The sequence below is a fragment of the Sus scrofa genome, chromosome 15 (assembly GCF_054392235.1).
Source record: "Sus scrofa isolate SSC_HxYL_T2T_F1_AM1 chromosome 15, Sscrofa_HxYL_maternal_Yorkshire_Landrace_v2.0, whole genome shotgun sequence".
Taxonomy (NCBI): Eukaryota; Metazoa; Chordata; class Mammalia; order Artiodactyla; family Suidae; genus Sus; species Sus scrofa.
In genome coordinates this window covers 125,082,506-125,098,444 of record NC_139397.1, presented here as the reverse complement: position 1 = coordinate 125,098,444, position 15,939 = coordinate 125,082,506, and the positions used below count along the sequence as shown (strand labels likewise).

The window sequence follows — 15,939 nt, the reverse complement described above, 5'->3', positions numbered from 1 at the left end:
AAAAGTTATGTGACAGTTACAAATTATGTGACAGTTACAAATTAAAAAATCTCTGTAGAAATTCTGTATTTCTAAAATACAGAAGCTGCAAAACAGATGACAAAGGAAAAGAACAACAGACTTGACTACAAAATTATTTAAAACATTAACATGACAAAAGCCACTAAGACAAGTACGCAAGGAGAAAATATCTGCTACATATAATCAACACAATAACATCTAGAAGAGAGAAACTACTAATCAGTAAGAAACTCTCACTGACTAGTTCACAAAGATATATGTTAAAAGAATTTTTTTTAAGCAAAATGCTGGAAACAAGTACCCATCATTAGGTACTTCATTAGGCCCATCGTTAGGCAGACCACTGAAAAACTTTTAGCAATGAAAAAAAATGAAGTCTATCTATAATGTAATGACACAAAGCTTCCCAAGACAGACGGAGTAATATGGCAAGTTACAGAACATATTATTAAGTAGAACCCCATTTATGTTAAAAAAACAAGTAAAATAAATTGTGTAAAGATATATGCATGGAAGAAGCTGTGGGAAGTTATACACTGAACTGTAGTGATGGCTTTGAAGAAAAGATTTGGTAGAATTGCATAGGGTGATGATTTTCACCTTTAACTTTTTCTATCTTTTGGTATGTTACTTTTCATTTTTTTCTTCCCATGAGCATGGATTCACGACTACTTGTACAATTAAAAAAAAGGTTAATACTAGAAATGATGGACAACATTTTGAAACTAAGAACCAAAAACCTTAAATCAATCATGATTTTGAGATATCTGCTGATAAACACTTTTAAACTCCAATACTTTTTATCTGAAGTTAGTGTTTTTGTTTCAAGTTTGTGTACACTGTTTATCCCATATTTCTTGGATGATTATCCCCCATGCTAATTCATTGAGTTATACACTTCAAATCATACTCTTAAATTAAAAAATTTGGAGTTCCCCTCGTGGCTCAGTGGTTAACAAACCCAACTAGTATCCATGAAGATGCGGGTTCAATCCCTGTCCTTGCTAACTGGGTTAACTATCTTGTGTTGCTGCGCGAGCTGTGGTGTAGGTCGCAGATGCAGCTCAGATCCCGAATTACTGTGGCTGTGGCCAGTAGCTACAGCTCCAATTAGACCCCCAGGCCTGGGAACCTCCAAATGCTGAGGGTGTGGCCCTACAAAGACAAAAGGCAGAAAAATAAAAAATTTAAAAATTTAAGACATCAAAAGAAACAGAAAGCAACATCGACAATAGTTTTTTTTTTTTTTTTGTCTTTTTAGGGCCATACCCATGGCATGTGGAGGTTTCCAGGCTAGGGGCTGAATCGGAGTTGCAGCTACTGGCCTATCACAGCCACAGCAACGCTGGATCCTTAACTCCCTGAGAGGAGAGGTCAGGGATGAACCCGCATCCTCATGGATGCTAATTGGCTTTGTTAACTGCTGAGCCACGACGGGAACTCAAGTTTATGTATTTTGAATATCGTCCATATATCTGGTCTGGTAGAAAATGGCACGTGAAAGCAAAAAAATCTAATCTTAATAACAACAAAATTGGTAAATGAATCCATTTGAAGATAGTATCATGTCAAGCTAAATACAAGCAGAAACCCATCAACTTTTTTCCATCTTCTCCCTTAATGAGAATGAAGATAAACACAAATTTATTATAGTACTTCCTTTGTAGACAGAGAATATGCAACCATTTTTGAAAGACTGATTACTCCAAGCCACATTTAAAAAAAAAACCCCGGGAGTTCCCGTCATGGTGCAGTGGTTAACGAATCCAACTAGGAACCATGAGGTTGCGGGTTCGATGCCTGGCCTTGCTCAGTGGGTTAAGGATCTGGCGTTGCCGTGAGCTGTGGTGTAGGTTGCAGATGCAGCTTGGATCCAGCGTTGCTGTGGCCCTGGTGTAGGCCAGCGGCTTCAGCTCCGATTAGACCCCTAGCCTTGGAACTTCCATATGCTGCGGGAGCGGCCCAAGAAATGACAAAAACAAACAAACAAACAAACAAAAACACCCATACACTGTCAGCCATATAGTTTCAACTCTACCATTTGATTAAAAGTAATCTAAGGTACAGATCTTCTTTTTTTTTACTTTTAAATACATCAGGGCTAGTGAATTTTTTGGGGGGGGACATTTAAGGTATAGGGCACCATCACAACTTTTTGTTTCAGAAAATAAAATATATATTTATGACTTTATAATAACAAAAAACTAAAACCATTATCTAACATGAGCAATTATTGCTACGAGGTCACTCAAAACAGGAATGTGATTTGCACCCTTCTTCTTTCCCCAACTAGACTATATTCTTTTAATTTATTTTTTACTTTCTTTTAAAAACAAAGTGTGACATCTCCAACAGTTAGGGTCCCTCAAGTAAACTACCAGTGTTTTATTATCATCTAATTCACGCCGACTACCACTCCTTTACCTGGGTGGGGGACAGCCATCTTAACTACCTGGAGGAGATGTAAACCACCTGGGCAACAGTACAAATATTGCCTTTCATCAGATAATTCAGGCTTTTCTCAAAGTACAGGTGAGAATTATTTAAGGAAAAACAATTTGCTTCACCTAAGAAACTTGAACCCAACCAAAAGAAAAACTACTCTTTTTTGTCTCCAACTAAACCAGCATTTAAAGTGAGCACATTAATTATGATTCTGAAGGCTTTTACTCTTTTCTGTTTCTATGTTTAGGTGGGAAAGAAAAGATGTTATGCTGTGATATGTAGTCTTCAACTTTTCTATTAACCCAGAAGCAGTCTTAGCCAGCAGTGCAATATTCAGACACAGGATCAGTTAGTTAATAGAGCTAATATGTGGGTTTCCAAAATTATTTGAGGAAAAGAGATTCCTAATTCATTACACAAATGAATACTTTTGGGGAATGCAAAAACAAACAAAAGACTGAATGCTACTATAAAACAAAAAGATCAGGTACATATGAACTCAAAGAGAATGTTGTATAAATACTGGCCCTGAGACTTAGAAACAAAATGGAGTTTAGAAATCATGGAAAATCTAGTATTAGCTTGACAGTTCTGTGTTTCTTAAGAGTTCTTCCAGTAACTCTGAGCTCCAAGGTTTTTTTTTTTTTAATTGATATTTGAGATTTAGGTATTTGCATGAATTTATCCCTAAAAATTAAAAAAAAAAAAAAAATCTTGGGAGTTCCCGTCGTGGCGCAGTGGTTAACGAATCCGACTAGGAACCATGAGGTTGCGGGTTCGGTCCCTGCCCTTGCTCAGTGGGTTAACGATCCGGCGTTGCCGTGAGCTGTGGTGTAGGTTGCAGACGCGGCTCGGATCCCGCGTTGGTGTGGCTCTGGCGTAGGCCTGTGGCTACAGCTCCGATTCAACCCCTAGCCTGGGAACCTCCATATGCCGCGGGAGCGGCCCAAGAAATAGCAACAACAAAGGACAAAAAGACCAAAAAAAAAAAAAAAAAAATCTTTTGAAAACTATGAACTTAAAATGAATTTCAAAAGTGTCATGCCTAAAAAACCCTCACATTTAAAAAAATAAATTCACAAAGATATATACCATTTTGCTATAATGGTCTCCAGAGTTCTAACTCCTAACATAAAAAACAGAAAGGGAATAATTCTGCAATATTATTTACATAATCTTAAGAGAAACAAAGAATGCTGTTCTAAGTAGTTGGGAAAGAGCCTAACACTTGGTGAAAAGCTGGATCTGTCACCAAGTGGTCAGCGGACAAATTAAGCTTTTTGTGTTCCAGTTTCCTCATCTGAAAACAAGGGAGATGGAGTAAAAGACTTCTCAATTTTTTTTTTTTGCCTTTTTTTTTTTCTCTAGGGCCGCTCCCGTGGCATATGGAGGTTCCCCGGCTAGGGGTTGAATTGGAGCTGGCACCGCCAGCCTACGCCACAGCCACAACAATGTGGATCCGAGCCACATTTTCGACCTACACCACAGCTCACGGCAACTATGGATCCTTAACCCACTGAGCTGAGCAAGGCCAGGGATCAAACCCACAACCTCATGGTTCCTAGTTTGGATTCGTTAACCACTGCACCACGACAGGAACTCCAAGACTTCTCAATTTTAAATGCTCTGATCCTAGGAACTGGTAACACAGGAGGCATACACACACATAATTAAAATAACACATATATAAAATAATACATATATTATTTCCTTTTACTATGTGGTTCATAGTAAAGAAGATAGTTTAAGGATAGGTCACCTAGCCTCTTAATCTTGGGCAATAAAAGTATTACCATTCATATATATAATATATAAAATTAATCAAATAGTTTAATAGTCCCTTAATTTTTGAGGGGGGTAAAGTAGCTTTTTCTTTCCACCTTAAGAAAGCTTCAAGAAGTTTATCTAACTTGTTCTGTATCACTTTTGTACCTTTATATAGTAAGCACAGTAGGTATTTAAAAGTTTAAAATGTAGTATAGAAAAACATCCCAGTAAAGTGTCAAATGACTATGTCCATGACATTTAGAAGTAGAATTGTCAGGAGTGGTGGAATGCCAAAGAAACATGGAGGACAAATACAGGACTGATAAATTGGGAATAACAATTTTTCTGATAACAAAAAGTGGTATAAGCAAGGGCTTAAATTACAGTAGGCCTGTAGAGAAACAAGTGAGTCAGTGGTTGACGTCTGATTTTGTAGAAAATCAAGGATAAAAGACAAAGAATGGTTTTCCCTATCAATCAGCAACTACTAGAGCAAAATGAGAATATGAGAATGATGTCTCCTTTTTTTTTTTTTTTTTGGCTGTGCTGGAAGGATGAGGAAGTTCCCACACCAGGAATTGAACCTGCGCCACTGCAGTAACAAGAGCCACAGCAGTGACTATGACAGATCCTTAGCTAGTAGACCACCAGGTAATTCCCAAGGCTGCTTTTTTTTTTTTTTTTTTTTTTTTTTGGTCTTTTTGCCTTTTCTAGAGCTGCCTCCACAGCATATGGAGATTCCCAGGCTAGGGGTCAAATCGGAACTACAGCCGCTGGCCTACGCCAGAGCCACAGCCACATGGGATCCGAGCCGCGTCTGCAACCTACACCACAGCTCACGGCAACGCCGGATCCTTAACCCACTGAGCAAGGGCAGGGACCAAACCCGCAACCTCAGGGCTCCTAGTCGGATTCGTTAACCACTGCGCCACGACGGGAACTCCCCCAAGGCTGCTTCTTAAAGTGACTTACTAGCTTTAGAATTTTTATGTTGCAATGTATTTACTTATACTCTATACACCAATATATCTTGAGTTAATTCACCACAAGCAAATAATTCACTTTTCCAAAACCAATAGGATCTTTAATTTTTAACAATTTACATTATATACATTATTCTTGAATTACAGTATCATATCTGAGTACTTATATATCAGGTACTGTTCAAATTACTGGAGATAAATAATATTTAAAAAACTGTGTAATTCATATTCTAGTGTGGGGAAACAGAGGAGAAAAAGCAAACAAGCAAAATGTATAACAAATCATAAGGTAAGAAGTGTTGGGTAAAAAGTAAGAGCTAAGAAAGATGCTGGGGGGGATTTCCAATATTATAAAAGCAGATCAGTGAAACCGTCATTGAAAAGGTAGCCTTTAAATTCACCTACCCAGTGTGCACCTATACAGAGCTATACCAAATCAGGGACAAATTTCTAGCAGCACTAATTCTATATGTGTTTGCTTCTACCAAGTCAAGTCAATTAAAGGTCATCAAAAAAGAAAGCAAGCCCGTAACATCACTTTTGCTAACAAGCATTAAGCAAAAGGAAAGAATGCTGTAATCGTCACCTTGTTCTTTTCTCCAAAATACTCTGACCTTTAAGAAGTGCCCAAGTCCTTACGATCCTAAACATTCTACAGTTCAAGTTTATGAAAAATAAATCAGTTTCCCTCACAACTTAGTTTACTTTTTAATACTTTAAATCTATGACAAATTTTATCCACTTTAGGATGAAAGGTAAGCACTCCGAGAGATAAACTGTGAATTCTGGCTCAAGAAATAATACATTCATAACTAATGGAACATATGAATATATGCTGTGGTTTTTTAAAATGCAAATGACCTTAATTATAAATGAGAAAAAAAAAAAAAAAAAAAAACTTCCCCTGCACTGAGCAAGTTGGTGACTCCTCTAGAACTCTCACCAATCCCAAAGTCCAGGGATTAAGGAAATCACATAAGCAGAAGTCTAAGTCTCCAGGGTAACCATAGCAAAAGTCATACTTGGGCACATGATTTTAAAACTAAATGACTAGTTTGTTGTCATGGTCAAATATAGTACTAAAAATATTTTGCAGAAGTATATTTAAAAATATCTAGAGGTGATATACAATACTTTCTACATAGTTATTTTGTACCTGCTGTTTAGTTTTTAGTATAACTGAGAGCCTTGCTAACACATTCTTACACCTTCACTATGTCTTAATGTTTTAAAGTGTTACCATTAATTTACTAAAGAGTGTGGCTAGATATTCAGATGCTATATAATGGACTTTAGCTTTCCAGGAATCATTGCCTCTTTCCTCTACCTTTTTTCCCCTGGTGTTTTTGTTGTTGTTGTTAACCTTGAAATAGTTCACTTATCTTTACCATATGTCCTATCTAACAGAATGTATGCAATCAATACTGGAAATTTAATGCTCTAAGTTTCTGGTGCTAATAATAGTCTTTTGGTATTAAATACAGCCTATTTTCACTGAAACCAGATAGAAAAACAGGATATTCAAATGTTGTGTCTACATACATGTATGTAGGTACATATATGTGTATGCACACACAAACCTCTCTCAATTCACCTATCAACTTCAACCATAAGAACCTTATTAGATTAGACTAATCACACCCTAACAAAATGAGGTTTCATAAATATACATTTTCAGGGAAAGAGTCAGGACAGGCTATGTGATAAACTAAAATAAACTGGTGTCTTTACAAAGTGAAGTAAATTCTGACAATTTTCAGAAAGTTTTCTCTATGCTCCTACTAAGGTCTCTCTCTCTCTTAATTAGAATACAAATCTATACTTTAGCCTACTGTCTGGATATTAGAGGAAGGCAAAAAAAGTTGCATATGAAATTAATTCTGTGACTTGAACTTGATATTTAATCATTTATAAGACAAAAATAAAAGCTTGAAAATTTGTTTATGTTTTAATAAATTCTTTATATTAATAGTAAAATGCCACTATAACGACTACCACTACCTAAAAAAAAAAAAAAAAGGCATACAGGAGAAGGGAGAATCTTTTCAATGTTATTTAATAAAACTAATTTCCAGATTTGTTCATTGGACTGAACTCAGAGAAACTGCTTTAAGTTCAATCTTTTAATGTTATGATTTATTGTAGTTTTGTGACTACTAGAGAATTTGAATGTTATTTATTTTTATTTATTTTGTTGCTTTTTAGGGCCACACCTGAGGCATATAGAGGTTCCCAGGCTAGAGGTCCAATCAGAGCTACGGCTGCTGGCCATAGTCACAGCCACATGAGATCTGAACCACATCTGCAACCTACACCACAGCTCATGGCAACACCGGATCCCTAACCCACCGAGCGAGGCATGGTTCCTAGTCGGATTCGTTTCCACTGTGCCACAAGGGGAACTCCTGAATGTTATTTTTAATAAGTAAAGCTATTTAAAAATGTGTGGAATGCCCTATGGGAAAGATACTGTCCTCAAAGTACTTAACAGAAGTGAATTAGGAAAAATTTCATTTATAGAAATGCATAACGTGGTTTATGATAGCCATCCTCATTCTAGTGTGACTAATTCTATAGTATCTTTCAATATGAAAGCTTTAGTGCTTTCTCAAAGTTACTATTATTTTTTAAAATACTGGCAAAACGTTTGTCTTGTTTTCCTTCAGGTAAGACTACTCATGGCTCTGAAAAAAGCCTTCATGTATCTGGTCACCAAGAGACAAATAGTGTTGCTTAGCAAAGCAGCAACGATGACTATGCATTATTTTAGATAATAACATTTTACCCAACTTTTTCCATTCTCCTTTCTTTCCAAACACCCATCTGATACCACTTTCATAGCTTTTTACTTTGAGCCTTTCAAAGAAGTAATCCTATGTACATTTCTATATATGAAGTTCAAGTAGATTTTTGGAGCTGATTTTTTTTAAAGGAAAAAAGGATTACGCACCTCCTACATATAGTTACTTTTAGAAAAGCAATTTCTATGTTGACTAAAGAGTGACACTGTTTTCAAATTTTAAGTTATGCCTCATAACTAGCTCAAGGCTGATACTGTTATTTAGGACCTACAAAAGTTATGCCTTGAAGTTAAATATTTATAGCCCACTATGCCATTTATTCAACAAAACCTGAGGGACTTTGTGAAAATCACTACATTGAAATGGAAAATGAATGTCTACATGTTTTCAAAAAATAAGTTTATAAATTAGTTGTTCTTATTTTAACAGTTCTGTTTTGAATTAAATTTTAAAATGTTATTCTTGGTGAATCATTTACAAATTAGACATCAAAGAGTGAAAATCAGTTTTCCTGAAGTGAGACAGCACATGTTATACGGTAAGAATCATAAGACAGGAATTCTGGTTTTAGCTCTGACTTCACAGATGGAAAACTAGAGATGTTAAGAGATTTGTAAGGACTTTTTTTTTTTTTTTTTTTTTTTTTAGGGCTGCACCCACGGCATATGGAATCCAGGGCTAGGGGTCGAATTGGAGCTGCAGCTGCCAGGCTATGCCACAGTCACAGGAACTTGGGATCATCTGCAAACCACACCACAGCTCAGGGCAATACAGATCAGAGATCAAACCTGCATTCTCATGGGTACTAGTTGGGTTCTCAACCCGCTAAACCACAATAGGAGCTCTGAGATTTTTAAGGACTTCACAAGATTGTTTAGAGTGTACCATCCAGCCTCTAATATTATAAAAAGTGAAGAAATATTTGCCAATGAAATTGCATGGACTATTAAGTAACACGTTAATCATTTTAATCATGTCTTGCTTCTAGAAAGAGCCCAAGAAAATATTGAACTAAATTTTAAAATTAGCCATGGTTGGGGAGTTCCCGTCGTGGCGCAGTGGTTAACGAATCCGACTAGGAACCATGAGGTCGCGGGTTCGATCCCTGCCCTTGCTCAGTGGGTTAACGATCCGGCGTTGCCGTGAGCTGTGGTGTAGGTTGCAGACGCGGCTCGGATCCTGCGTTGCTGTGGCTCTGGTGTAGGCTGGTGGCTACAGCTCCGATTCAACCCCTAGCCTGGGAACCTCCATATGCCGCGGGAGCGGCCCAAGAAATAGCAACAACAACAACAACAACAACAAAAGACAAAAAAAGACAAAAGACAAAAAAAAAAAAAAAAAAAAAAAAAAAAAAAAAAAAAAAAAAAAAAAATTAGCCATGGTTAATCTACAAAGCTGATAAATGACACGCAGATGAAAGCAAAGACTTTATGTACAGTTTTGATAAAGACTCACTTCAGGTTTAGGTATTTTTAATCCTGAAATAATCAGTATCAAGTCCAATATTCTAGGTAAATGTACTTTTTTAAAAAAACCCAACCCAGTAGTGGCTTCTGGTAATCACTTCAATTAATACAATCTCATGTTATTTCTCATGTTTCAGAAGTAGGAAGTATTAGTAAAGCATCAGAATTAATTAAACCTCCAAGGAAGAAAACCTTTTTTAAAGCTATGAAAAACAAAACTAATTTCCTTGGCTTTTAAAAAATAAATCTGTAATTTCAGTGTTCACTGTCTAAGCATCTATGTCTGCTTTCTGGAACCTGTGCAAATCTGAAGAGGGACTGTTGCTATTGTTCTGGTGCAGCATATGGAAGTTCCTGGGCCAGGGACTGAATCCCAGCCACAGGTGCAGTAATGCTGGATCATTTAACCCACTGTGCCAGACTGTGGACTGAATCTGTGCATCTGCAGAGACCCAAGCTGCTGCAGTCAGTCTACTTCTTAACCCACAGTGCCACATTGGGAACTCCAAGGGGGACTGGTTTTAATCTTGTCTTTCAAATTTGTGACCCTCCAAGATGACTCACTCATCACAACTTTTCTGTGCCTACTACGTAAAAGTATTCTGCCAAAAACTATGGGGATTACAGTTTAAAGCAGACAAGGATCTTTCTCTCAAGAGCTTAAATAAAATATGTATCATTTTATACATGTATATATATGAGCTCGAAAGTATACAGTAATCCCCACCACTAGTTTACCTATAAATTCTCTAACAATTATCTAGTTAACATTGATTTAAAACCATGAACTCCTATTTTGAAATGATAGGGAAACAATGAATTACAGAAAAAAGGAAAGCAAGAGCTGGCCATTTATGGTAATCTTTCTGTTGATGAGACCTGATTAGTAAGATAATGAAATGAATATACTTTTTTCAAGACCTTGGCTACAATACCTCCTCCAAGTGAACTTTCATAAACCTAAACTTAAGTACTTTGAGGAACAGAAAGTTCTAGCAATCATCAATAAAGCTAGAACCTTGAAAACTTTCTTCACTAAAGAGATAATGCTATTAATGTTCAGAGTGAAGATGACGCTTTACTATTATTTCTTGCCCCGAAAAAGGGTCTACCAGCATGTAAATTTAAATTCTCCAGAGCTCAGTTTAGTCATCTGTAAAAAATGAAAGAGTTACCTTTCATGGCAAAAGTTTTTACCTTCATGGTAAAAGTTTTTACCTTCGTGGTAAAAGTTTACTAAGTGTGAAAATTCCCCAAATACAGCAGAATTTATGAGTAATACACCACATCCACACAAACATAATAAATTTTCTCATAAAAAATATTTCTCAACATAGAGTGCTTTGAATTAAAATGTTTCACTCAAAGTTGTTATTTCTTGATTTTCACCTTTGCTTCTTTTCATCAGTCACTCAACTAAGGGGTCTGGACACAGGATAAGAGAGAAGACCAAACTCCAAAATGCATTAGTAGATTTAGTTATTTTTTGTTAAATAATAGTATCCTGTTTGCCTGGACTTTCAGAGAAATTTATAAAATGTAATAATTAAATAAGAATTTATGACATCTACGACACCAAAAAAGCACAAGCAATAAAAGAAAAAAAAAAAGAATTGGAAATTGTCAAAATTAAAAGTTTTCATGCCAAGAAAGTGAAGACAATCCACAGAATGAAAGAAAATTTTGTAAATCATATATATGGTAAGAAACTTGTATCTAGAATAATAAAGAATTACTACAACTCAATAATAAGAAGACAAGAAACCTGATTTTTTTTTTTTTTTTTTTTTTTTGTCGTTGTTGTTGCTATTTCTTGGGCCGCTCCCGCGGCATATGGAGGTTCCCAGGCTAGGGGTTGAATCGGAGCTGTAGCCACCAGCCTACGCCAGAGCCACAGCAACGCGGGATCCGAGTCGCGTCTGCAACCTACACCACAGCTCACGGCAACGCCGGATCGTTAACCCACTGAGCAAGGGCAGGGACCGAACCCGCAACCTCATGGTTCCTAGTCGGATTCGTTAACCACTGCGCCACGACGGGAACTCCCAGAAACCTGATTTTTAAAATGAGCAAAGGATCTGTACAGACACTTTTTCCAAGAAGATATACAAATGGCCAATAAGTACAAGATGCCAGACAACATTAGTCATTAGGGAAATGCAAATCAAAACCACAATGAGATACTGCTTCACACCAACTAAAACGGCTACAATGAAAAAGACAAGTGTTGGTGAGGATATGGAGAAGTTAGAATCCTTATACATTTCTGGTAGGAATGTAAAAAGGTACCATAGGAGTTCCCGTCGTGGCTCAGTGGTTAATGAATCCGACTATGAACCATGAGGTTGTGGGTTTGATCCCTGGCCTTGCTCAGTGGGTTAAGGATACGGCATTGCCATGAGCTGTGGTGTAGCTCGCAGACACGGCTCGGATCCCACTTTGCTGTGGCTCTGGTGTAGGCCGGCAGCTACAGCTCCAATTAGACACCTAGCCTGGGAAGCTCCATATGCTGCGAATGCGGCCATAGAAAAGACAAAAAACAAAAAACATAAAACAAAAAACAGGAACCATAGCTTTGGCAAACAATCTTGGAGTTCCTCAAATGGTTAAACAGAGTAACCATATAATCCAGCAATTCCACTCAGTAAACCCAAGAGAAATGAAAAAATGTGCATAAATGAATTTCACAGCAGCATTATTCACAACAGCCAAAAGGTCCAAAAGTCCATGAAATTCATGAATAAAATATTGCATATCCATAAAGTGGAATATTATTTAGCAATAAAAGGGAATGAAGTCCTGATAGATACAACATGGATGAACCCTGAAAGTATTACTATGTTAAGTAAAAGAAGCGCATCACAATGGACAACATACTGTATGAGTCCACTTACATGCAAAGTTCAGAACAGGCAAATCTAGAGACAAGTGCATCAGTAGTTGCCTAGGGCTCAGGGTATGGAGGGATTGAGGGGTGATGGCTAAGGGATATGGAGGTTCTTTTGGGAGTAATGAAAAGGTCCTAAAACTGACTGTGGTGATAGATACAAAACCTTGTGAACATACTAAAAACTATAGAACTGTACACTTGAAATTGGTAGACTATATGTAGTTGGTAGACTGAATTGTAATTCAACCAAGTTTCTGAAAAAAAAATTTAGACTTCAATATAACCTACCATGGAAGAAGAAAGGATTAGGAGTCAGGGTATTTATTTCGTCCAATGTATCATGTCATTCCTCTATTTATATCATTCCTCCTCTTACATGAAAGATTTAAGCTTCCTATCTCATACTGGTTCCTCATAGTGTGAATTTATAGTTGACGAGACACTTTCTTCACCAACTTGTGAATATCTTCATTCTACGTCCATGTCTTCATTTTTGTTGTCCATGTCACTGCCTAGAATATACTCCCCATTGCTTCTACCTTCCATATTCTTCCATATGCAATGTGAATTCTATCGTTCTCACGAAACATTTCCTTACTGAACAACTTCTCTTCTAAACTCTATGGTCCTTCAAGACAGAAGTGAAAATTGATACTCTGCTATGTAGAAATCATTCTTTCTTATACTTATTTTTGTCATCTCTACCACACTGTAAATTCCTTGAAGGTACTAAAGCCACATACATAGGCTTTATTGTTTATAGCAACTAGAAAAATACATTTAATATCTATAAAAATATCAACTGAATAATTTTTTTGATTATTTCACCATCTATAAAAAAGCTGATAGTCAATAAATGTTCAATGAATAAATGACTACACTGATAAATGGTCATACTACTATTACTGATAACAGCAAATAATAAAGCTGCTGATTCTTTTAAGAAAATGATGCCCCTTTAAGAGTACAGAGTTCAAAACGAGCAATAATATTCACTTCAGTGATGAAAAACAAGGTATTTCTGAGACTCCTATTGCCAATCACTTACACAAATAGGGATAACCCTTAAAACTTATTCAAATTTGGCTAGATCACAGACATTTTTACTTAAATCTATAGTGTCACATAATTATCATCAGAACCTCACATGCAGATAACCAGGTCATTAGGAATAGATTTAAAATTGAAGCAAGAGGGAGTTCTCCAGTGGCTCAGTAGGTGAAGGATCCAGTGTTAGTGCAGTGGCTTGAGTTTGGTAACTGGCCTGGGAACTTCTACATGCTGTGGGTTCGGGCCAAAAAAAAAAAAAAAAAGGAAAGAAAGGAGAAAAAAATCTTTTTTTTTTTTTTTAAGCTATTTCTTGGGCCGCTCCTGCGGCATATGGAGGTTCCCAGGCTAGGGGTACAATCGGAGCTGTAGCCACTGGCCTACGCCAGAGACACAGCAACGCGGGATCCGAGCCACGTCTGCAACCTACACCACAGCTCACGGCAACGCCGGATCGTTAACCCACTGAGCAAGGGCAGGGACCGAACCCGCAACCTCATGATTCCTAGTCGGATTCGTTAACCACTGCGCCACGACGGGAACTCCAGAAAAAAATCTTAGTTTCAGAGAAGATTCACTAATCTTTGGGAAAGACATTTTCTATGACTATTGGTATAAATCAGCTTTCAGATCCATCCTCTACTGATACCAAGGTCATTACTTATTTTAACTTCTCAATTCTCTCCTCCAACCAAATGTCAGTCTTGTCTTTGCTTTAGGAAAAAACTTACCATCAATCCCTCAGATCTCTTACTCTCCAAACCTTGACTGTTGACAGATTATTCAGCGATCCCAGATTAATCCAATCAGAAAGAATTTGTTCAGACAGTCATTTCATTTATGGTAAACTCCTTTATTACCTCAACTCTGAGAAAAAGCAACTCAAGTTATTTAGAAGTTTAACAAGGGGTACTATTGTTGAGATTCATGTAACTAGCCTTAAAAATTAATTAAATATAAAAAGGTAATTTTTCATCACTCAATATGTAAAATACTGTCTTCTACTTATCTGTTGGAATAAATACCTGATTATGAACGATAAACCTTCCCCACTTCCCCTTATTGGTAACCTAGAAGACAGGTGAGCAAAACTACGTAAAATAACAAAACGTATCTTTATAGGGTCAGGACTGGCAAAGGTAAGAAAAGAAAGGAATGCAAAACAAAACAGGGCACAAGACATGAGTTTGTATATATTAAGAGGAGAGGCACATGCTGAGTGAGAGGAGATTTATGTTTCAAATATGTCTCAAAAACCTACATTTACAGATTTGATAGTGTACAATAAATTAAAAACCATACTTACTTCTTACAACTTCAGAAAGTTGACCAGGATTAACCTTTTATATAATGACTAATATATTAAATTGGCAGAGGAAAACAAGCAGCCATTTTCACTCTATCAGTTTGTTGTTTTAGTTCATGATCTCACCTCCACCCCAAAAGGCAACTCACTGATATAATGATACCGGGAGAAATCAATTAATTCCCTGGTAGCCCCCAGATATGTTCCAGAAGAACTTTTCTGCCCCCTTTTTTTGGGGGGGGTCTTTTCCAGGGCCACACCCAAGGAATATGGAGGTCCCCAGACTAGGGGTCTAATCGGAGCTGTAGCTGCTGGCCTACACCAAAGCCACAGCAAGGCCAGATCCGACCTGAGTCTGCTCACGGCAATGTCAGATCCTTAACCCACTGAGCAAGGCCAGGGATCTAACCCGCAACCTCATAATTCCTAGTCAGATTTGTTTCCACTGTGCCACAATGGGAACTCCAGAACTATTCTGTCTTTACAAGTTTCAATTATCTACCTCCACTGCCCCGAATCTATAAAGATAAGTGCTTTGTAAACATTTTAGTTACTGACTGGGTAAAAATAGCATGTATTAGTATTTTATATACAATACTAAAATACTAATAAATCCTCAAAATAATTCTAAGACAGTATTTTTACATTAAAAGCTTTAACATATGCAACATCAACTTGAGCATAGAAAGAATGAAATATATCACAAAAGCTTCATTTAATGATTTTTTTTGAAAGATAACGACTTTTTGATGTCTCTGCTGCTGGATTATTAGTTATCACTTTCTAAGTTTAATCAACTTAAAAAACTTACAGCATGTGTTTTTTAAAGATAAATACAGTAACAGCGCATACATTTAAAATGTACTATAGCTAAATGAAATGCTGCTTACAGGAGCCAAAAAAGAACAAGAAAGAGGAAGTTCCCTTTGTGGCTCAGCAGTATGAACCCAGTAGGATCCACAAGGATGAGGGTTTGACCCCCGGCCTCGCTCAGTGGGTGAAGGATCTGGCATTGCCGTGAGCTGTGGTACAGGCCACAGAAAGGCTTGGATCCGGCATTGCTGTGGCCATGGCATAGGCTGGAGGCTATAGCTCTGATCAGACCCCTAGCCTGGGAACTTCCATATGTAGCAGATGCAGCCTTAACACACACACACACACACACACACACACAAAAGACGTTCTGATATTTGTTTTGTGCTCTAGTTGAAAT

At 37.1% G+C, this 15,939-nt stretch overlaps 1 protein-coding gene and 1 long non-coding RNA gene across 10 annotated transcripts in view; one reads left to right on the top strand and one right to left on the bottom strand.

Annotated features, from left to right (window-relative positions):
• Window positions 1–15,939, bottom strand: part of CREB1 (cAMP responsive element binding protein 1) — a 67,834-nt gene that overhangs the window by 47,164 nt on the left and 4,731 nt on the right.
• LOC146396111 (uncharacterized) lies at window positions 4,902–15,609 on the top strand. Of its 2 annotated transcripts, XR_014829132.1 has the most exons (3): window positions 4,902–9,044; window positions 9,394–11,322; window positions 12,480–15,609. It is a non-coding gene; the product is annotated as an uncharacterized LOC146396111 (long non-coding RNA). The 2 variants fall into 2 exon arrangements; XR_014829131.1 differs by lacking the exon at window positions 12,480–15,609 and having other exon boundaries at window positions 9,394–11,478.